Source organism: Pinus tabuliformis, chromosome X (genome assembly GCF_031772625.1).
Source record: "Pinus tabuliformis cultivar Carrire ecotype Pingquan chromosome X, CPIR1, whole genome shotgun sequence".
Lineage (NCBI taxonomy): Eukaryota > Viridiplantae > Streptophyta > Pinopsida > Pinales > Pinaceae > Pinus > Pinus tabuliformis.
This window is the reverse complement of record NC_142308.1, coordinates 1,533,375,240-1,533,398,697: the sequence shown is the minus strand read 5'-3', so window position 1 is coordinate 1,533,398,697 and position 23,458 is coordinate 1,533,375,240. Positions and strand designations below refer to the sequence as shown.

The 23,458-nt window shown below is 37.6% G+C and overlaps 1 pseudogene; it reads left to right on the top strand.

The window, feature by feature from the left end:
• Positions 1 to 1,350: 1,350 nt before the first annotated feature.
• LOC149145885 (polyadenylate-binding protein 8 pseudogene) lies at positions 1,351 to 2,973 on the top strand (annotated as a pseudogene).
• The last annotated feature ends 20,485 nt before the right edge of the window (positions 2,974 to 23,458 follow it).

Genomic DNA, 23,458 nt, shown 5'->3' with positions numbered 1-23,458 from the left:
ACATGCATTCGTGGCATAGAAACAAATACCCTTAATTTGACTACATAGTGGAAAATACCTCTAAAAATCACATTATTTTATCCCCTGCCTATATGAACCTAATACACCTTCCCAATTTGAAAAACACCTAATTTCACTTGATATTGTAGGTGTCCATTTTTTCATTAACATCTTTTATATCCCTTTATATTTTTTCAATAACTTTGAGCTCCATTATTTATACCTACCAATATAAAAACCCTTTACCCCCTATTATATGCTCACTATGTTATGTAATTTTTTCTTCAATGTATATCCCCTAATATGATAGCACGTGGTATGGTATTTCTTCCCTTCTAAAGCCCCCATGGCGAGTGGTAAGCCCACATGACATTGCAAGGAGATGATGCAGCCCAATTAGGTTATTACGCATGGTGGTGACGTTATAGGATGACACATGAAACCCCGCGGACATGGCATGTTGCAGGTGGATTTGGCCCCTTTAGGTGACTAAGTGGCACTTTTTGAGTCACACATGACAATATCGTGGTATGAAATGTGGTAGAAATATGACATGGGAGATGATGTGGTAGTAACATGATAAAGATGATGTAGCAAAATATTACACATGGAAGGTTCTCATTGGATGTTGAAGATTAAGCGTGGCACTCGTAGGACTCGCATCAAGGACTAGTTTTGCAAATATTTTTGGCGCACTTATCCCTTAGATAAAATGATCGAGAACTAAAAAATGAACCCAAAAATAATATAATGACAAATTAAAAGTCATTCGGGAATCCGTGATCCAAGAGTCCAACAGTTTGTCATTGGGTAGTCTCAGTTCCATAAATATATTTATTGACAAAATATATTTATTTAATTAATTATTACAAAATATGTTTAATTAATTAATTATTACAAAATATATTTATTTAATTAATATAATTTATATTATTATTAATTATATTTTATTTTTTTGTGTATCGTGTCAAGGCCCATATTTAACGATCAAAGAAGATTACCGGAAATGTAGACGCTTTTTCCATTCAATCTTCCATTTCCAATTCAAATGGAAAGGCCGACGCATGATAACAGTTGGAAAGATCGGCCCGGCACAATACTTTCACCACATCTATCTATATAAATCCACTCCACTCCACCACATTTAAACAAGTATATCACCACTCAAATTGAATTCAATTGGTGGGTCTCGTCTGGATTTTTATTTCGATATCTTTAAGGTGGGTCTGGTCTGGATTTTTATTTCGATATCTTTAAGGTGGGTCTGGTCTGGATTTTTATTTTGATCCAAGGGTCTGGTTTGGAAGCTGTGGTTCAAGAGAAAGAAGAAATAAAAGCAAAGACGCATCAATGGCAGTTGCTGCTGCTGCTGTTAAGGTCCAATTCCAAGAAAGCAGAAATAAAAGCAAAGACGCATCAATGGTAGTTGCTGCTGCTGCTGTTAAGGTCCAATCCCAAGAAAGCAGAAATAAAAGCAAAGACGCATCAATGGCAGTTGCTGCTGCTGTTAAGGTCCAATCCCAAGAAGAACACGCTGCAGTTACTAATAATGGCAGCCACAATATGCAAGCTGCAGTTACTAATAATGGCAGCCACAATATGCAAGTTATTAATAATGGCAGCGAGAATGAATCAGTACCCAAATCTCTGGGAGTTATTAATAATGAATCAGCAGGGCCCAAATCTCAGAGGGTTATTAATAACGAATCCGTAGGGACCAAATCTCAGGGAGTTTTTAAGAATGGCAACCAGAAGGAGAAGGAGAATATACCAGTGGGGCCCAAATCTCTGTATGTGGGGGATCTGGAGAGGAATGTTAGCGACGCCCAAATTCAGGAACTCTTCCAACGGGTTGGCCTCGTGGTCAGTGTTCGCATCTGCAGAGATGCCTTGACAAGGACTTCACTCGGATATGGCTATGTCAATTACAACACTGCTGGAAATGCCAGCGAGGCTTTACGTAGCTTGAATTTTACACCCCTTAATGGAAAGCCTATTCGAATAATGTACTCACAGCGTGACCCTAGCATCCGCCAGTGTGGATCCGCAAACATATTTATTAAGAATCTTCACAAAGCAGTAGACAATAAAACCCTCTATCACAAATTCTGTGTGTTCGGACCCATTCTCTCTTCTAAGATCGCAATAGATGATGCATCAGGGCAATCCAAAGGTTATGGATTTGTGCATTTTGAGCAAGACGAAGCAGCACAAAACGCAATAAAATGTATGAATGGTGCGTTGATAAACGACAGACCTATTTATGTTGCCCCTTTTATGAAAAAGGAAAAGCGAGAAGAATTAAAATTCATGAAAAAGAAGAAGCCAGAGCCACAACAAACAAAATTCATGAAAAAGCCAGAGTCAGACTCAGACTCAGAGTCACAACAAACAAATGGAGAAGCCAAGTTTAAAAATGTGTTTGTTAATAATTTACCAGACTCCATGAATGATGAGGATATGAGGAATTACTTTGGAAGGTATGGAACAATTACCAGTGTAGCAGTGATGAGGGATGAAGCTGGAAAGTCAAAGTGTTTTGGATTTGTCAATTTTTCCAATGCACACAATGCAGCAAAGTGCGTTGAGAGTTTAAATGGCAAGAAAATTGATGGCAAGGAATTGTACGTTGGAAAAGCACTGAAAAAATCTGAATTAAGGGGGCAATCCGGAACAAATCTTTATTTAAAACATTTGGATGATAGTATTGATGATAACAAGTTGAGAGAACTGTTTTCTATTTATGGCACAATCACTTCATGCAAGGTAATGAGGGATTTTCATGGATACAGTAAAGGTTTCGGATTTGTCTCATTCTCATCCCGTGATGAAGCATCTCGAGCTTTGGCAGAAATGAATAAGAAGGTTGTCATAGGCAAGCCTCTTTATGTTTCTTTGGCTCAGCCAAAGGAGGAGAGAAGAGCAAAGCTACAGTCTCATTTCTCTCAATTGCTTAATCCATTGGGCAATTGAAGAAAACGCAGATGATGCAGCCAGAGTTTAAATTGATGGCAATAAATGATGCCTTGGAAAAGCACTCAAGAAATCTGCAAATCTTTATTTAAAACATTTGCATGATAGCATTGATGATAACACATTGAGAGAACCTTTTTCCTTTTATGCCACAATCACTTCATGCAAGGCAACAAGGGATTTTCATGCAAGTCTCATTCCCATTTTCTTTTTACCCCACAATCACTTCATGCAACCTAATGAGAGAAGTCCCATTCCCATCTTGTGATGAAGCATCCCGAGCTTTGGCAGAAATGAATAAGAAAGGTGTCCTCCGTAAGCCTCTTTATGTTTCTCCTGCTCAACGAAAAGAGGAGAGAAGAGCAATGTTGCACTCACATTTCTCCTACTTACCTAATCTAGTTGGCATGGCACCAATTGTTGTTGCCTGGTGCTTCCGGTCCTAGATTATATTTAAATGATCTTTGCTAAATTGGTTTATTTCTAAATTTACATGATAAAATAGATGAATTCAAAAAAGCTTTAGGAATTTTTGCAATTTTTTGGTGGTTTTTTGTGTTCAGTTTTAGTGACTTTCCACGCATCATTTTAACTTTTTTATGGTCTTGTGGCTCATGATGATTAAGACTATGGCTTTGTAATTTCACTTAAGAAATTACACTTGTATTTTTCTTCTACCCCTTATTTTGAATGCTAGAAAAAAGATAATTCATATCTTATTTAAACTATGATTACACTTGTATTTTTCTTCTACCCGTTATTTTGAATGGTAGAAAAAGATAATTCATATCTTATTTAAACTATGATATTTCCATACATAATTTCTGTTTGGTTCTTTCACTACACACTAGAAGTTACAATCTATAATAAAATTATTGAATAAAACAATTTTCCCAACAATATTTTAATATCATTGGATTTTACTTTTACTTAACGAATTCCAATTTATAGCTAAACCATCATCATTCACTCTTTTGGACCCTTTGCACGCCCACATGTAGTTTTCTATCCTTGGCATTAATACAATTTCGATTATATTATACATCACTATTCAATTCCAAAAAAAATATAAACATATAGTAAGTTAATTCACATAACATTGACACTTTATAGTTATGAAAGTTACGTAAAGTTTTTGAAATTATGTTTCCATGTTCATTTTACTCCGAATTACCCAAAATATTTTAAAAGTAATTACGCTGGAAATTTGTTGATACTTGATAAAGTTTTCATTTATTTTTTTGCAAACTAGTTTTAATCATAAATTATTTCTTTTAAATATTTGTTGAACTCTTCAAATGTCATTATATCAAACTTCACTTTGTACCTCTATGAAGTTGGCTCCATAGTCATACCTTATAAATGAACATTCAATGATATCACATAGTATTATGATCTCTATCGATGCTTGTATATTTGTAGATGTTAGTTAGGTCAATAAAATATTTATAATTTAATGAATAACATGTATTTATTAATGTGATCTAGGTACTTGGTAGATGCACACTTAAAATGAATCTATATATAGATTAAAATCATGGTAATATATGTAGTTACATACACATTCTAATATTTTAATGCTATATATATATATATATATATATATATATATATATATATATATATACTTAGAAAAGGATTTTGTTGTAAGTATTAAGCTCGTATATGTTTATAAATTAAATTTAAATATGAAGTCATAAAATATAATGTTTATGAATATGCATGATTAATATTTTAATTTATATAATAAAATAGATCTCAAATATAATATATTTATATATTAGTGTAACTGCACTACACTCTGAATTCTCTAAACATGCTATCATATGTAGATTTAATGGTTACTGGCCAAAATCCGATGCCTTACATCAATGGATTTACTCCCGCTGGACACCAGAATGTGATATACACCTATGTTCAAAAGGTTTTTTCATTGTTAATTTCCACACAGAGGAAGAAAGGGACAGTATCATCAATGAGGGGCCTTGGTTTTGGGGTAATGCTGGCCTCTTTGTTACCCCTTGGTTCGCTGATTTTGACGCAAACACTATGAAAATCTCAACAATGCCTGTTTGGGTGAGACTTCAAAACCTCCCATTACACTTCTGGCATCATAAAGTATTATCTGCCATTGGGAATTCCTTGGGGAAATTCCTAAAAATTAATGAAGACAGAGTTAGCAGAGAAATCTTCACTTACGCCAGAATTTGCGTTGAAGTGGACCTGAGTCAGGGGCTGCCTGATCATATTTCATTGAACTATAAAAACACTCAGCGGATTCAACCCCTAGACTATGAAAACACTGCATTCAGATGTCGCAGTTGCAGGCAAACAGGACACCTCCAATATTCTTGCCCACAGGCCAGAAAGAATCCAAAAGGAAACAAGAAACAACAAAAAAAGCCCAATGGGTGGCAGCATACAGAACCGCTGGAAGAAGAGGACATTCAGCCAGAGTATACAGTAAACCAAGAGGAACCTGATATAAATATGGAACAGAATGGCACACAGGATGAAAAAGCACCAGACCCTCAAATGGAGGACCATATTAAGTAGCAGCAAATTCCACAGCTGGAAGTGAGTGGCATCAAAAGAACTCATGGATCTGAAGGATCAGAATCCGACAAAGAACCTCCAGTGAACACACAAGAGCACCTGCAGGCCATCATTGTTCCCCCTCGTGACTCACAGGGTTGGCGTAGGGTGGAGAAGAAGAAGGGTAGAAAAGTATAGGCTCGCTGTATTTTTATATATTCTTTTTCCTTCTATTATTGTATTTCGTCCTACTCATGGACAACTATCTACATATGCTCTAAGCATCTACAACATGTAATTTATCTCATACATGAATATAAATTACGTTTTTTCTACGGGAAAAAAAAAATATCTTTATATATTAGTGATTTCCTTATTTAGTTGATCATTACAAAAGGAAAAGTATTAATTACTAAAATATTTATGAAAATTACAAAAAAATAACAATATATACCTTTCTTTCAACATCTCATATTCCAAATACTATCATTTTTACTATAGTTTCTCTCTCTCACACATTCGCACACATACACACCGAGAATGCATTTTGAAGACCTCCATTCATTTAAATATGATTTTTGAATTAATAAATACACACATTTAGACTTTTTCCTTGCACATAAAAAAATAAAAGGATCTAATCCCTCTAATGAGTTACGTATGGGGGAATAAGGAACCCCAAAACCAACCCATCATACACATCACCTTGTAGCTACAAGTTTATTTAAGAAACATGGAGATCAATATACCAGATTGAGTTATTGGATGCATACATCACAATATAATTCAGGTTGATGTTTATATTTTTTTCATTCATTGTGGTTACATGTTTATTTAATAAAAAAGAGAAAAACATACTTGGAGGAAGGCACTTCTTCTATCAATTGTTTAAATTTTAACCTACATTAACTGAAGGCTTGGTACTCTAGTTAGCGAGGGTGTTTGGTTGTTTTGTGTGCAATTTCTACGTAAAAACATGGGTATTTCAACTACTCAGAGGACTCCACTCTCAGATTTATATTCTTCAATGGTTATGCAACAAGAGTGCTCAAAGTAAAAGTTGGGTCACAAAATCTGGGTTGAGGGCTATGGATGTTGGTGAGACATTTACGACTTGTAAAGATGTGACTGAGGAGAAGAGGAGCAAGATGAGGAGGTGCAGGAAATAAATAGCTAGAAGAGTTAAGACAAATAATAAAAGAGTTGCAACATAGAAGAAATGGAGACACAAAAATAGATTCGTAGATCGAATAAGAAATTGATGAAGAAAAGGAGGTTGAGGAGAGAGAACCAACAATGAGGTTGATTTTAGATATGAGAAAGAGAGGAAATGCAAGAGTTTAATTTTCATGTTATGATGGAAATTTGAGAGCTGATGTGCTCATCGATTGGATTGGGGAACTCAAAAGACACTTTGAGTATGAAAATGTCCAGGATCCAAATAGGGTGAAATTTTCCATGACAAAGTTGAAAGGCCATGTTGCACTATGGTGGGATATGTTGTAGAAATATGGAGTAGATAATCAAGTATGGAATATCAAGACTTGGAAGAATATGGTCACGAAGATCAAGGATAATTTTTTTTCCTATTGATTACCAACAAAATTTGTATAGACAAGTCCAAAATCTAAGACAAAAGGAGACCTCCTTTCAGGAGTACAATGAGGAGTTTTTCAAGCTATAACTTTGATCTCGTATAAAGGAACTAGAATTCCAAAAATTCGCAAGGTATGTGAATGGATTGAAATACTTTATTCAACATTAAATGAGTACACATTATTTCCATATTGTTGATGAATCCTATCACATTTACTTGAAAATAGAGGAAAAGTTGAATAGAAAACACAACATAAAGGCAAAGGAAGAGGTTTTAGAGGCAAAGGTAAGGTAGGGACTACTAGAGGGGCTGAAAAGGAAGAAGAATCCACTAGTGGTTATGGTGGTAGAGTTGGAAATAGTACTTGAAGAAGCAGACAAAGTCTTAAAAGAGGAAAGGGAAAGTATGTTGTAGAAATTTTGAATAATATAACACATATTCACAGAGATTATCCTAATCATACAATTATAAGCAGAACATGTATAATACATAATCTCCTCTACGTTGATCATCATTTTACAGAAGCAGAAACATTCACAGGTGTACATAGAAGCATCAATCACACATATCAACACAGTATTTTCCCAGGGAAAGCATCTCGCTAAAAACCCCAACTATCTGTATATTATAGTGATTGAATCATGTAACAATACATAGTACAATACTCATCCCAAGTACTTAGTACTATCTCCTCATGCTACACACAATACAGCTCAGATTTGATCTCCAAATCTCCCTCACTGCTTGCCTGCCTCCACAGCTCAATACCTGCTCAAGAACTGATGAAAATGGCTTACCAAACTCATATTTGACCTGCAAATAATCACTCACACTCTATTGGACGTGAGAACAAGCTACAATTCTTGATATTGGCCAATTCATTGGCATACTCAATCCCTCTGATTGTGCAAATCATCATGCACAGTTATAGTTGCAACTGATAGCAATCTGATCCTCTAACACCTGTCCCTGCTGAACTGATCATGCACTGACATGCAACTGAGTTAACTGATGTATTGTATAGTTGCATTATGAGTTAATAACTTGTGAATTAATTAATAACTAATTCACCCAACTCATCTCTAGTCTATTTGCCAGTTAGACTAAATACAACCAGTTTAACAAAGCTAAACTGAACACAACTCCATCAACTGCACCTCCAGTCCACTAAACTCAACTCACTTGAGTTCTAACTAAAGTCCTGCATGCAAATATTAGTCATCCCATAAGTAACCACATATTTCCTTCTGGGATCTGCATGTACCACAGCCGTAGCTCATCCTTAAGTACTCCAAAAGAATAAGACAAAGTTTATAGTCTAAATATTATTAAGAGACAATAATATTTGACTTTTCTATTTTTGACAGCCAATCTAAAAATAGACTTTGATCACTCACTGTGATCACTCACACTGTGGTCACCCACGCTGTGATCACCCACACTGTGATCATCCATGCTAGGATCAAAAAATAGAACTTGCGCCATAATTTTCCTGCGGGCCCACTTAGTGAAGGTGACTCTTTTCACTAAGCTCCATCATCTTGTTGCATTCTCAACAAGCATTTCTTGTTGCACACTTTTCAACACTCCCTCTCAACAAGAAAGGCTTCCTCATAAACCCGATCCAGTAACTCTGGAATGTTCTCCATGCAACACATCTGGCCGGTCCACTTGCTCTGTCATCAAAGTCTCTGTTGGGCTAGAAACATCCTCTGATGTTGAAGCATTACCTGCTGCTGACAAGTGCTCCCTCTCTGACATCTGTGCTACTACAACATCTCCATGCATATCGCACCATTTCACACTGTAGAGCCTCTACTTTACACCTACTTGTCTACCATTTTCCTCAGTTTTTCCTCATCTTTTCTTCACTTTTGCCTCATTTTCACTATAAAACCACCCAGATCATTCATTAGGTGTCATTAAGCATGATCAAGCAAGTTTTGCTAATGGATGACTATTTGTTTAGATTTTGACTTGCTTGCAGGAATCCCGCAGCTATCTGATGATCCTGCAGCTATCTGAAGATCCTGCAGCCTTTTTGTTAAACGCAATGTTCCACGTGTCGGTTTGCCAGATGATCCACATGGGCACTTAGGTATCAACGTGCTCGAGGTTCCTGTCCCATTTTTCCAGCCATCCACGTCATCTTTACCCATGGTCAAAGCTGGTCAAGTTACGGTCAACTCAAGGCTGTTTAACGGTGATTGTGAGCTGCTAGGTCACGTCATCTTAAACGGTGACTTGTCCACGTTCTACAGGTGGCAGGGGACATGATCCAACATGGGATTCATTACCCATGACGACAGAACCATTAAACTCATCCACGCAGCCGTATGAAGTGTCAAGGGACCATAAATACGCATGACAGTTTGTTGTTTTTCAGTTAATTAGCTGTACGAGTAGGCTATCTTAGAAACCTCTATAAATAGCTGCGTCTGCGTACGCTCATTAGACTTTTATCAGTTGTAATTTCTGAACTTGTGTTAAATTTAAGAGCATTGTGAACTCTGTTTTTTTAGTGCTATTCTAGCACTCTGTTTTGTACACTTTTTGCAAATGGAGGAATAGACATAGCACCGTTTTGAAGTTTCCAGATCTCTGAGTTTTCTTGTGGCTGAATGAACAGAGGGCCCCTGCTCATCTCAGCCTCTGTAAAGTATTTTATGTGCAGTATTTCTTTATTTTCCTATTTCATTTCTTTAAGCATGTATAGTTTCATTTACTTGTTTTCCTTTCTTTCAAGCTGATCAGTGTTATTTCTTTGCAGGTTTCTTTTAGCCCGGGATTTATTTTTATGTGTGTGTGTTTGCTTTACAAACTAATGGTATTTGAAGTTGACAAATTCAAGTGCTGCCTTTGTTTTTATAGCTGATTTTTAATCTTATTTCTCAAAGAGCTGCTAACACATGAATGATCTTCATCATAAACTGTTATCTTTTAAGATCAGAATATCACTAACTTGCAGTTAGTTTTGAGTGCTTTATAGACTGTTCTTTCACTACTTTCTAACCATACTTTGCATAGTACATATGGCTGAAGTAGAGAGTTAGAAAGAGCAAAATATTACCACTAGTCTTTAAAGTAGAGTTTTGATTTTAAGTGCTTCTTAGACTATTCTTTCACTACTTTCTAATCATACTTTGCATAGTACATATGGCTGAAGTAGAGAATTAGAAAGAGCAAACCGTTATCATTAGTCTTTCAAGCAGATTTTTCTCACTTTTCTAATTCAACTTAAGCTACTTTCTATCCGTGCTTTACACAGTACATGTGCTTTGAAGCATCGAGTTAGAGAGAGATAATCTTTATTTTTGGGTTTTAAAAGTGACTTTCTTTTCTTTTTTAGCAGCAGCTTGAATGGTGTCTAGTGCCATTGGAAGTGGTCATTTGCTTTCAAATTTATTTCAAGTTATTTCAGTTCATTTATTCCTTTCAAGCATTTCCTTTCAAGCAAGTAGTTAGAGATCACTAAACACACACTTTCACTCATTTAGGATTCACTCTACACACACACCATCACTCACTTGTTTATAAATTATCACTCCATCTTAGGAACATAATTAACCACAACAACACCCCAACAATAAGAAAAATTCTAAGAGGTTACTTAAGTACATATAGTACACCTTCACTTCATCAGCTTACGAGCCCCGGGTTGACAATTAATACTAGCAATTTAGATAACACTAAATTGACTAAACATTTTGGCGCCGTTGCCGGGGAAGTGAAATTAAGTAGCCATATTCTTAGAAGAAAAAAAATATAAAGTTTCAAGGAAAGAAGTTAATAGCCTATCTAAGTATGCTCTCCTCTTGCACTTTGAAGTGATCTGGAGGATCAGAAAGGAGAAAGTTATTGATTTAATAGTTTCTTAAGTATGCTCTCTTCTTGCACCTAGAGTGAACTGGAAGATCAGAAAAAGAACTATTTAACTTGACTTGAAGATAAAATAAAAAATGACATGCATAGAGCTAGAGATTCTAGGGGAAGGTTTTTAGCTAGAGCTCGAAGTTCAATTTTTACAAGTCCATCTGCTTCAAGAGATAGACAAGAGACACCTCCCTTATCTCCAACCGAAACTCCTAGTCCTGAAATTCAAGAGCCAAGAGTTGACTCTCCTATACCTTCCATTGAGTTTGAACTAGGAAGAGACTCTTCTCTTTCTCCTACAAGAAAACCAATTGTAATTGAGGAAATAGACTCACCTGAAGAGGAAGGAGAAATCTCTTCTCATTCACCCTTTGTAGAAGAACCAGAAGATTTTGAAATCCCTAGGAGAATCATCATGGCAGAGGAAGAAGGAGGTGGTAGAGGTAGAGGTAGAGGAGGAGGAGGAAATAACAATAACAATGGAGGAGGTAGAGGTCCCATTGGAGGAAATAGAGATGGGGATAACTCATTTGGGTTTCCCATTGTTAATGAGGACTCCCGAGCCACCATGAAAAACATATCACCATCCGTCCTCCCAAATTTTCATGGATTAAGAACTGAGGACCCTGAAACATTCTTGTTTGAATTTGAAGTTGTGTGTTGAACCTATGACTATCTGGATGATACTCAGAAACTAAAACTGTTCCCATCAACATTAAAAGATCAAGCTTTGAAATGGTTCATGGGGTTACTTACTCAATCCATTAGGACCTGGGATGAAATGAAACAAACCTTTTTGGATAGGTATTTGGACTATTGTATGCCTACTAATCATAAGGACGAGGTTTTTAAAATGATGCAAAAAGAAGATGAGAGCTTAGAAGATTTACTTGAGAGATTTCAATATAATTTAAAAAGAGCAAAAATGAGTACCTTGGATGAAGAGACCCTAAAAGCCCTCTTATTAAAAGCCATTAGGGATGAATGGATAGATATCTTAAACATGATGGGGAAGGGGGATATTTCTCAACTTTCTCTCAATGATATAGCAGAACTTTGTATCCATCTCTCAAGGGGCAAATCAAAAACTCAAAAAGGGCCTAGAGATCCTTCTCTCCTTAGGGCAAATAAATCTGCTACAGGATCAGTGAGTAGGGCTGAAATCGGTAATATGCTAGATGAATTTAAAACTGACATCTTAGGGAGTCTTAGTGAACAAATTGATACCCTTAAGATTCAAAATAAACAAAAAGCAGAAGCCGAGGCTATGACTATCTTTTGCCCGAAGTGTAGAAAGAAGCATGCTTTAAGGGAATGTCCCTTGGAAGCACAAGTTGTGGAAACCTGTGTAATTTGCTCAGAAACCCATGAGACCAAGGAATGTCCTTCAATCCCTGGCCTCAAAGCAGTCTTTCAAGAAGATCCAAGTACGCTTGAATCCCTTTGTTTTGTTGCAAGAAGACCTTGGCAGGGGCAGCAAAATCAAGGGTTTAACAACTCTATGAATTTCCAACCCCCACCAAATTGGAATCCTTGGCAACAACCTTGGTCACAACCACAAAATCCTTTCCAAGCATGGTTGCAAAGCATGCAAATGCAAAATCCTTATGGGAGATTTGCCCAATTCTATCAATATCCTCAATCCTTTCAAAATCAGCAAGCTCCCCAACTTCCAAATCAAGGTCAACAATTGTCATTACCATTCCCTCAACAACAACAACCTCCTCCACAAAATCAAAATTCTCAACTCTTGTTACAATCTCAACAGAGGCCAAATCAACTTCCCTCTCAACCTCAACCAAACCCCAATAATAGGAATCCTCAAAGTGCTTACGTGATGGAAGGTCAACCACTCATGGAAGGTCAACCATTCCCTACCTATATGGTTGTTCCTCTCAATGAGGTCCAACTCAGATCAGGTAGAATCCTAGACCAACCTTCTACAAATGCTCAACAACCAAGCATTTCTGAGGAAGAATCTCTCAAAGCCAATAAGGGTTCTGAAGTATCCCTTCAAAACCCAAGCATTAAAGAAAAAGAAAAAGAATCAACTCCCTTAGTAGAGCAACCCACATCTTCAGCTACTCCTCCTTTTCCTGAAAGATTGCAAATTGATAAAGGAGTGGAGAAGCAGATTTGGTTGCCTGACTATAGCTTTCTAGATGAATTGAAAAATGTTTGTATCAAGATTCCCTTGTTAACAGCCATTAAGGAGATTCCCATTCTAGCAAAGACAATAAAGGAGATGAGTTTGAAAAAAACAATAAAAAGAACCAGAGATACCAAAAGGATACATCTAGTTGGAAAAATTGCAGACATTATGATGGGAAAAATTACCATGCAAAAATATGTAGATCCCGGTAGCCCTATTGTTAAAACTCATATTAATGGGGTTGAAATCCCAAATACTTTGATTGACTTAGGAGCCGCTATCAACATTATGAGTAGACAGACCATGGATCAGTTAAAACTTCCTAACCTTCTCTTTACACCTACTTTGTTGCAACTTGCAGATAGATCAATCATTAAACCGGATGGTGTATTGGAAGACATTCCAGTCTCACTAGACTCTTGGGAATATCCAGTTGATTTTATGATTTTAACTCCCAAGAACAATCTAGGAGGACATCCTCTTATTTTAGGAAGACCTTGGCTGGCCACAGCTGATGCTTTCATAAGTTGTAGGTCTGGAGACATGTATATATCAGATGGTAATTCTACCAAGAAATTCAACTTGTATCCTCCCGCAAAGGCAATAACAGAAATAGGAGAAGATGAGTGGATTGATGATGAGGATACTCTTCAACCTATTCTAACCATCTCTGAGATCAGTGAGGACAGTCAAATTCTAAATACATTAGAAAATTTTGAGACACCTTTAGAATATGACTCTTCACAGTTTCAGTTAGATGCAGACATTGAATATCTCTCCTCTAGACAGATGTCTCTCTTCTCAATGGAAGAGTTTGGTAGTTCTACAGTTGAAATCTTTCCAGGAAAAACATTAAACATTAACAAGAACTTGGAAAGACTACAACAAGAAGAATTAACTAAACTGTTGCAAAAACATTCCACTGCCTTTGCATGGGAATATACTGACATGAAAGGAATCGACCCTAAGACTTGTATTCATCACATTTATATTGAAGAAAACAGCAGACCCATTAGGCAGCCACAAAGACGGATGAATCCAAATCTTAGGGAAATTGTGAAAGAAGAACTTCAGAAATTGCTCAAGGTAAACTTCATTTACCCCATTTCAGATAGCCAATGGGTTTCTCCCTTGGTTATAGTGCCCAAAAAGAATGGTAAATGGAGAGTTTGCATTGACTATCGAGAATTGAACAAGGCAACCTTAAAGGATCATTTTCCTCTACCTTTTATTGATCAGGTACTAGACACTTTAGCAGGTAAAAAGTATTTCTCATTCTTGGATGGTTTTAGTGGTTACAATCAGATTCAGGTAGCACCTGAAGATCAAGACAAAACCACCTTTACTTGTCCTTGGGGAACTTTTTCCTATCAAGTACTCCCTTTTGGATTGTGCAATGCACCCACTACATTTCAAAGGGCTGTACTAGGAATCTTCTCAGATCTGATTCATGATTGTGTAGAGGTATACATGGACGATTTCACAGTCTATGGTAATACATTTGAAGAAGCTTTGGCAAATTTGGAAAAAGTACTGGTAAGATGTAAGGAAACAAATCTTTCTTTAAGTCATGAAAAGTGTTTTATGATGTTTACTGAAGGGATTGTTTTAGGACATCATATTTCAGGAGATGGAATCAAAGTTGATAGATCTAAAGTAGAAGTCATCTCTAAGTTACCTGTTCCAAATTGCCAAAGAGATGTTAGAAGTTTTCTTGGGTTTACTGGTTATTACAGAAGATTTATTGAAAACTTCACTAAGATAGCATCCCCTCTTTTCAGACTACTTACTAAAGATTGTGAATTTAAGTGGGATCCTGAATGTCAATCTGCCTTTGAAGCTTTAAAGACTAGAATATCTGAAGCACCCATTCTAAGGGGTCCAAATTGGAAACTCCCTTTCCACATTTCTACTGATGCTTCAGATACAGCTTTAGGAGCTGTTTTAGGACAAAAGGATTTGATCCCTTATGCCATTTATTACACGAGTAAGAATTTGACTCCTACTGAGTTAAATTATACTGTTACTGAAAAGGAATTTCTAGCCGTTATTCATGCTATAAACAAGTTTAGACACTATATAACTGGCTATGAAACCTTTGTCCACACTGATCACTCTGCCATTAGATACCTCATGAACAAACCAGTCACTAATGGTAGAGTTACAAGATGGCTTTTGCTTTTACAAGAATTCAACATAACTGTGTTAGATCGACCAGGTAAACAGAACACAGTAGCTGACTTCTTGTCTAGAATCCAAAACACTAATGAGGACTCTCCTGTAGAGGATAAATTTCCAGATGAGTATTTGTTTACAGTAACTACCAAAACCCCTTGGTATGTTGATATTGCTAATTATTTAGTTACTGGAAAGTTACCTTTACATTTATTTCCTAATGAGAAAAGGAAAATCATTCAGGATAGTTCACATTATTCTTGGATTTCTAATGAATTGTTCAGAACAGGGCCAGATTTGATGATCAGAAGATGTGTACGGGAGGATGAAATGCCTGACATCCTTAAGGCATGTCATGACGAACCTTGTGGCAGACATTTTTCTGATAAGAGGACTGCCTATAAAATCCTTTCATCAGGATATTATTGGCCTTCTCTCTTTAAGGATGCGAAGCAATATGTTAAAAGGTGTGACAGTTGTCAGAGAATTGGGAGACCAACTCTTTCAAATGAAATGCCACTACAGCCACAGGTATGCATCGAACCTTTCGAGAAATGGGCTCTAGATTTTGTTGGACCAATTAATCCGCCATCCAAGCAAAACAGATATATATTGGTTTGTACTGATTATGTTACCAAGTGGGTAGAAGCTATAGCATTAACTTCTGCTACTGAAAATTCAGTTGTTCAATTTCTTTTTAAGGATATTTTCACTCGTTTTGGTGTCCCAAGAGAAATTGTAACAGATCAGGGAAGCCAATTTACATCAAGGATGATGGAGAAGCTGATGAAGGAATATAAGATCAAGCATAGAACATCTACTCCATACCATCCGCAAGCGAATGGTCAAGTAGAATCTACAAATAAAGTTCTTGAAAGCATCATCACAAAGATTGTTCATCTTCATAGAAGAGATTGGGCAGAAAGGCTTCCTGAAGCCTTATGGGCCTATAGAACTACATGGAGGAACACCACATGACATTCTCCCTATGAACTTGTTTATGGGAAGGAAGTCATGTTCCCCATTGAGTTCCAAATCAAGACCTTCAAGACAGCAGTTCAATTGGGGATGAGCTTATCAGAAGCCCAGAAGCACAGAATGGACCAGTTAAACGAACTAGATGAAATGAGACAAGATGCAATTCTAAGGACCGATCTAGTTCAGCACCAAAGAAGCAAATGGCATGATCGACATATCAAAGAAAAGAAGTGTCAAAAGGGTGATTGGGCACTCTTGTTTGATTCAAAATTTAAGGACTTCAAAGGAAAATTTCAAACTCATTGGCTTGGGCCATATGAGATTGATGAAGTCTTTAATAATGGAGCAGTTAGAGTGAAGACTATTGATGAACTTCAAACTCCCTTTATTGTGAATGGCCATCGGTTGAAAGTTTACCACAAGCCACTCTCAAAAGAGGAGTTTGTTAAGTTATTCCAAGGCGATTCTGAAATGAGGCTGGTTGAGAAGAATTCTTCTCCTCCATCAGCCTAATCTCTGTTTCTTTCAATTCCAAAATAAAAAAGAAAAAAAAAAAAGAAAAAAAAAATGAATAAATGTATGAGCCTGAAAACCAATCTCTGATTGGCAGTCTCATGCAGAAAACATAAGGTGAAAATCAGGGTCACCTGACACCTCATGTTTTCCAAAAGAAAAAAAATCTCTCTCTCTCTTTCATCTCATTTCATTTATTCCATCTCACCATTTCCTTCCATCTCACCATCCTCACTTCACCTCACTGCTTTCCACCCATTCATTCATTCATTCATTCCATTTCATTTCATTAATAAAGTTTTTTTCAGGCAACTAAAGTATTTTATGCAGCTGGAAGACACCATTGCAGTTCCTGCAGCTATTTGGCAATTCTGCAGTCGTTTAGCCTTTCTACAGCCTTCTGCACCTGCACAAGAAACACAGTCTGTTTGAAGAAAATATTTACAGTTCAAAATCATCAAAGATAAGGAGGAAAGAATCATGTGCTAGCAATAAAGTTGACAAAAGGTTAGTAGCAAATTATCAGAAGCCAAATCAAATGCGGATCTGAGGTATGTTTAAAATTTTAAACCTATAGTTATTTCATTACGCAGAATTTTCTGGGTTATGTCTTGTTGGCCACTAATTGTAATGATTACCCATTTTCTTTTCCCATACGACTACAAATCTACGAATCCTCCACGTCTACCAGCTCATAATACCCACGATTTTTGAAATCACATATGGCTTTTTTTGTCATTAAGGTTTCGTACCCTAATGACGTAACCTACCGTATTACGTCTCTCTCAGTCCTCATCCCGCAGCAATGTGTTAATCTCAGTCCTCATCCTGCAGCCATGTGTTAATCCACAGCCGAAATTGGAGAATATAGCCGTTCCATTCATTATTTCGAAACCCTCTGCGCTCATAACACTCCATTTCACGCTATCATCTCCCTTATTCCGTTTCACTCACTACGATTACCTCCATAAACCATACTCTATTTTTCTCTCTGCTGTATAGCCAGTAAACGGGTGATACAGTTGTATTACGACTGCTAGTCACCGTTTCACTGTGTTCACGCTGTTATCCACCACTTAACTCTGATTCAAGCCGTGAATTCTCGGTGTCTGAGGCTGTTGATGCACCCATATATCCTCTGTTCCACAAAGTCTGAACAAGAACCAAGGAATTACTATGTAAAGCCACCATCAAAGTCGTGTTTTAAATAGAGTTGAGGAGTCAATGGGAAATCTTTTAAGGGCTGAACCAGAAGGTTCGAAATTCTTGGAGGCATACCCTCAGGTTGAGGAGGCATTGCAAAAAGCCAATTGGCTACAGTGCATCAAGAAGTTTAAGGGCTACCACAAAGAAGTAACAAAAGCCTTTGCAAGGTCATTCAAGGATAAAGACAGTCAAGTAGAGGTGGGCGATTTAACATTTGTAGTCAGTGAGGGAAGCATAGCAAGGGCTACATCTCTTCCACAAACCGGTGAACGTTGGTTCAAAAACCGGGCAGTCCAGGATCAACAATGGAAGCGGATTTTTAAAAACCCAGGTATGGATACAAGTGTTTTCACCAAAGGAATTCCTATCTCTCATGTTAAGGAAGAATGGAAAATTCTACTGTTGTTAGTGCAAAATTTTTTCACGTGTGAAGGGAGATTTGGGGTATTATACGTTTATCATGGTAAAATTATGCTGCAATTTCAAGGAGAACATGATATAAATCTTCCCTATTTTCTATTCCAAAGCCTTAGGAAAATGTGTTCCATGGCCCAACGGAATCCACGAAACATTGAAGCTTACCTCTGTCATCATAGTCTTGTTAATTTATTGGTGGAAGAACAATTAAAAGAAAAACAAGACACATGGGAGAAATTCCTTGTAAGGAATTATTTTAAAGAACCTGGAGAAACTTCTATACCTAGGAAAAGCAGAAGGAAGAGAAAAGAAAGTATCTCTGAGACTGATATCTTAGAGGAAACTGTTCAAGGACAAACTGTAGAGGAAATAGAAGTACATCATCCTGAACTTGAGATGGAACCTACTGAGGACAGTGCTCAAGAGATTATCTCAGAAACCCTCACTGAACTTGCCAAAGAAGCTGCCAAAAAGAGAAGAGAAGATAAAAAGAAACAAAAACAAGACAAGGGAAAATCCATAATTCAAGAAACTGATCAGACTCCAGAGCATTCTAGTGATGAAGAAAAAGATAGCCAGCCCTTAGCACAAAGGTTAGCTAAACTCCATGAGAAAATTGCCCTCTCCAAGAAAGTAAAAGTACAAAAACCAAGGAAAAAGGCACAAAAAGAAACACAGAGTGCTGCCACTGTAAGAAGGAGTAGTAGATTGCAGAATAAAGGGAAAGCCACAAGGACACTTTTCATTGATCTAAGCACACCTGAGAAGGGTGCTATAAAAATATACCTTGAGGATAGTCCACAACGAGAGGCAGCTACTCCTCCAAGGGAGGACAGTCCATTTCAGCCGGAATTTGAAACTGAAATTGAACATGAATATAGTCCAAGGAAGTCACCAATTGTTGATCCAGTTCAACAAGAGGTGTACAACTATTTTGAAACATTGGAGCAGAACACTGCTGGCCCAAGTAATGTCATACCTCATGAGCAGCAAATAGACTTACTCAAACAAGAGATCTATGAACTTGAGGTGCTAAACCGTCACATTAAACAGAGAAATGAAGAAATGAAGCAGCAAGCTGATATTGCCAAAGCAATCCAAGATAACACCTTGCTTCACATGGGCATGTGGCAGAAGAAAAACAACAGACTCAAGAAGAGATGTAGAAGGCTGAACAAAGCCTTAATCAATTTGAAATTCAGATGCATGTTCAAGAGACCAAAGGTTAATGTTTCCACACAAAGGAAGAAGAGGAGATTGGATGTCTTAGCTGAGGCATCCCAGCAGATGGATTGAATTGTGTTTTCATTGCATGAGGACATGCAATACCCTCGGAGTGGGGGTATGTAGAGCCTCTACTTTACACCTACTTGTCTACCATTTTCCTCAGTTTTTCCTCATCTTTTCTTCACTTTTGCCTCATTTTCACTATAAAACCACCCAGATCATTACATTAGGTGTCATTAAGCATGATCAAGCAAGTTTTGCTAATGGATGACTATTTGTTTAGATTTTGACTTACTTGCAGGAATCCCGCAGCTATCTGATGATCCTGCAGCTATTTGAAGATCCTGCAGCCTTTTTGTTAAACGCAATGTTCCACGTGTCGGTTTGCCAGATGAGCCACATGGGCACTTAGGTATCAACGTGCTCGAGGTTCCTGTCCCATTTTTCCAGCCATCCACGTCATCTTTACCCATGGTCAAAGCTGGTCAAGTTACGGTCAACTCAAGGCTGTTTAACGGTGATTGTGAGCTGCTAGGTCACGTCATCTTAAACGGTGACTTGTCCACGTTCTACAGGTGGCAGGGGACATGATCCAACATGGGATTCATTACCCATGACGACAGAACCATTAAACTCATCCACGCAGCCGTATGAAGTGTCAAGGGACCATAAATACGCATGACAGTTTGTTGTTTTTCAGTTAATTAGCTGTACAAGTAGGCTATCTTAGAAACCTCTATAAATAGCTGCGTCTGCGTACGCTCATTAGACTTTATCAGTTGTAATTTCTGAACTTGTGTTAAATTTAAGAGCATTGTGAACTCTGTTTTTAGTGCTATTCTAGCACTCTGTTTTGTACACTTTTTGCAAATGGAGGAATAGACATAGCACCGTTTTGAAGTTTCCATATCTCTGAGTTTTCTTGTGGCTGAATGAACAGAGGGCCCCTGCTCATCTCAGCCTCTGTAAAGTATTTTATGTGCAGTATTTCTTTATTTTCCTATTTCATTTCTTTAAGCATGTATAGTTTCATTTACTTGTTTTCCTTTCTTTCAAGCTGATCAGTGTTATTTCTTTGCAGGTTTCTTTTAGCCCGGGATTTATTTTTATGTGTGTGTGTTTGCTTTACAAACTAATGGTATTTGAAGTTGACAAATTCAAGTGCTGCCTTTGTTTTTATAGCTGATTTTTAATCTTATTTCTCAAAGAGCTGCTAACACATGAATGATCTTCATCATAAACTGTTATCTTTTAAGATCAGAATATCACTAACTTGCAGTTAGTTTTGAGTGCTTTATAGACTGTTCTTTCACTACTTTCTAACCATACTTTGCATAGTACATATGGCTGAAGTAGAGAGTTAGAAAGAGCAAAATATTACCACTAGTCTTTAAAGTAGAGTTTTGATTTTAAGTGCTTCTTAGACTATTCTTTCACTACTTTCTAATCATACTTTGCATAGTACATATGGCTGAAGTAGAGAATTAGAAAGAGCAAACCGTTATCATTAGTCTTTCAAGCAAATTTTTCTCACTTTTCTAATTCAACTTAAGCTACTTTCTATCCGTGCTTTACACAGTACATGTGCTTTGAAGCATCGAGTTAGAGAGAGATAATCTTTATTTTTGGGTTTTAAAGTGACTTTCTTTTCTTTTTTAGCAGCAGCTTGAATGGTGTCTAGTGCCATTGGAAGTGGTCATTTGCTTTCAAATTTATTTCAAGTTATTTCAGTTCATTTATTCCTTTCAAGCATTTCCTTTCAAGCAAGTAGTTAGAGATCACTAAACACACACTTTCACTCATTTAGGATTCACTCTACACACACACCATCACTCACTTGTTTATAAATTATCACTCCATCTTAGGAACATAATTAACCACAACAACACCCCAACGATAAGAAAAATTCTAAGAGGTTACTTAAGTACATATAGTACACCTTCACTTCATCAGCTTACGAGCCCCGGGTTGACAATTAATACTAGCAATTTAGATAACACTAAATTGACTAAACACACACCTCTCTGTGCCACCTAGCACTATGCAAAACACTTGTGCCTCTCGCATTGCTGCAGCCTGCTAGCTATGCGTTGTCCTAGGATTCCCTGCGTTGTCGCTCTCTCTACCGCTCCATCCACATCTGTCTCTACCCAATCAATTAGTTCCTGCTACTACACATCTGGGGCTCCCGTAGCAAGGTCTCATCCAAGAGGTTGGGTACCTCAAGGATCCTACCCCTCCTCCTTGGGATAATCAATCCACATCACCCCACCTCCTACCTGGAGGTATGGCTGCATGCGATCCCTCAGCCCACCTGGCTCGAAGTTTCCCCCTACTGGAGGTATCTGGACAAGTAGATGTCTCTACTCGATCTCCACTCAGCTTCCCATGTTGTGGCTGCTCCACAACCTCCTGAAGCTGTTGCACGAATCATGGCTCCTCCAAAATCGTCTGAGACTTCTTTTGGCTCTGCATATTGAGAGGTAATATACGCTCCCTCTCAACCACCAAGTCTCCATCAATTGCCTCGCTGATCAAGGCTTTGCATGCATCTTGAACCTCAAGAGCATACAGGTTCTTGACCCGTGAACCAATCTACTTCACCTGTCTAGTGATGATGTGTCTAAGGAAAACCTTTCCCTTACTGAAGACTACATCATAGCCTCTGTCTTCCAGCATTGTGATTGACACCAAGTTTCTCTTCAGTCCTGGTACATACTTGATATCGGTCAAGATAAGGCGAGCTCCATGCTCCCTCTGAAAAATAACGTGCCTACACCTGAGACACTATACTTCTCATCATTACCCATCCCTATGAGTATCTGGAGATCTTTCTCCTCCAAAGTACTGAACAAAATTTTGTCACCCGTCATGTGGAAAGAAGCTCCACTGTCAAGAAACCAACCAATTCCCATCATGGATGAAACCATGCATGCAAAGAGTGTGAAATCCAACTCAAACTGTGAAGCAAGTGCCTCACCTTCAGATCCTTCCCTAGATCCCTTCTTGGAATTCTTCTTTGGGCAATTAGTAGCATAATGACCCAACTCATGACAACGAAAGCATCTCACCTTCACCTTGTCAACCTTCTTCCCATCATTGGAAGAACTGGATTCGGAAAGAGAAACCTTCTCCTTCCCCTTCTTCACCTTACTCGCTAAGGCACAATTCTCCTCATCATGCATAGATGAAGAAATGTCTCTACTGCGCCATCTAATCTCCTCTTGCATCAAATCCGACCATAGTCATTCCCAATTTGGCAGTTTCTCCCTTCCATTCACCTAGTCCTGGTAGCTCTGCCAACTCTTAGGAAGGTCAAGGAGTGCTAGACTCACCATCCTCATCCGATAGTCACCCCCACACTTCCCAGCTCATCCTGGCATTGGGTGAACTTCGTGAGATACTGGGGCATACTGTCTCCATTCTCACACTGAATGTTTCTGAGTTTTATCTCTTGCTTTGGAATTAAATTCGAATTCCTCCCGCTCAAAACTCAACTGCTTCTGATCTAGAATTCGTGAGAACAAAGTATTTCTTGTACAGAGATCAACTGTATGGGCATTCACCAGATATCTCACGTTCCAAAAGAAGGATGAATCCAGAAGCTACCTGGCCTGATTACAGACTCTGCCTGAAGAAATAAAATGTAAACACTTTCTGAATAATAGATCCGATGATCAATCCTCGCTTGATATCCTGTAAAAATATCTTCTACAAATCAAGCAACTCTGATACCATGTATAAATTTTTTCTACAAATCATCTAGCTCTGATACCATGTAGAACTTCTTCTACAATTATCTAGCTCTGATA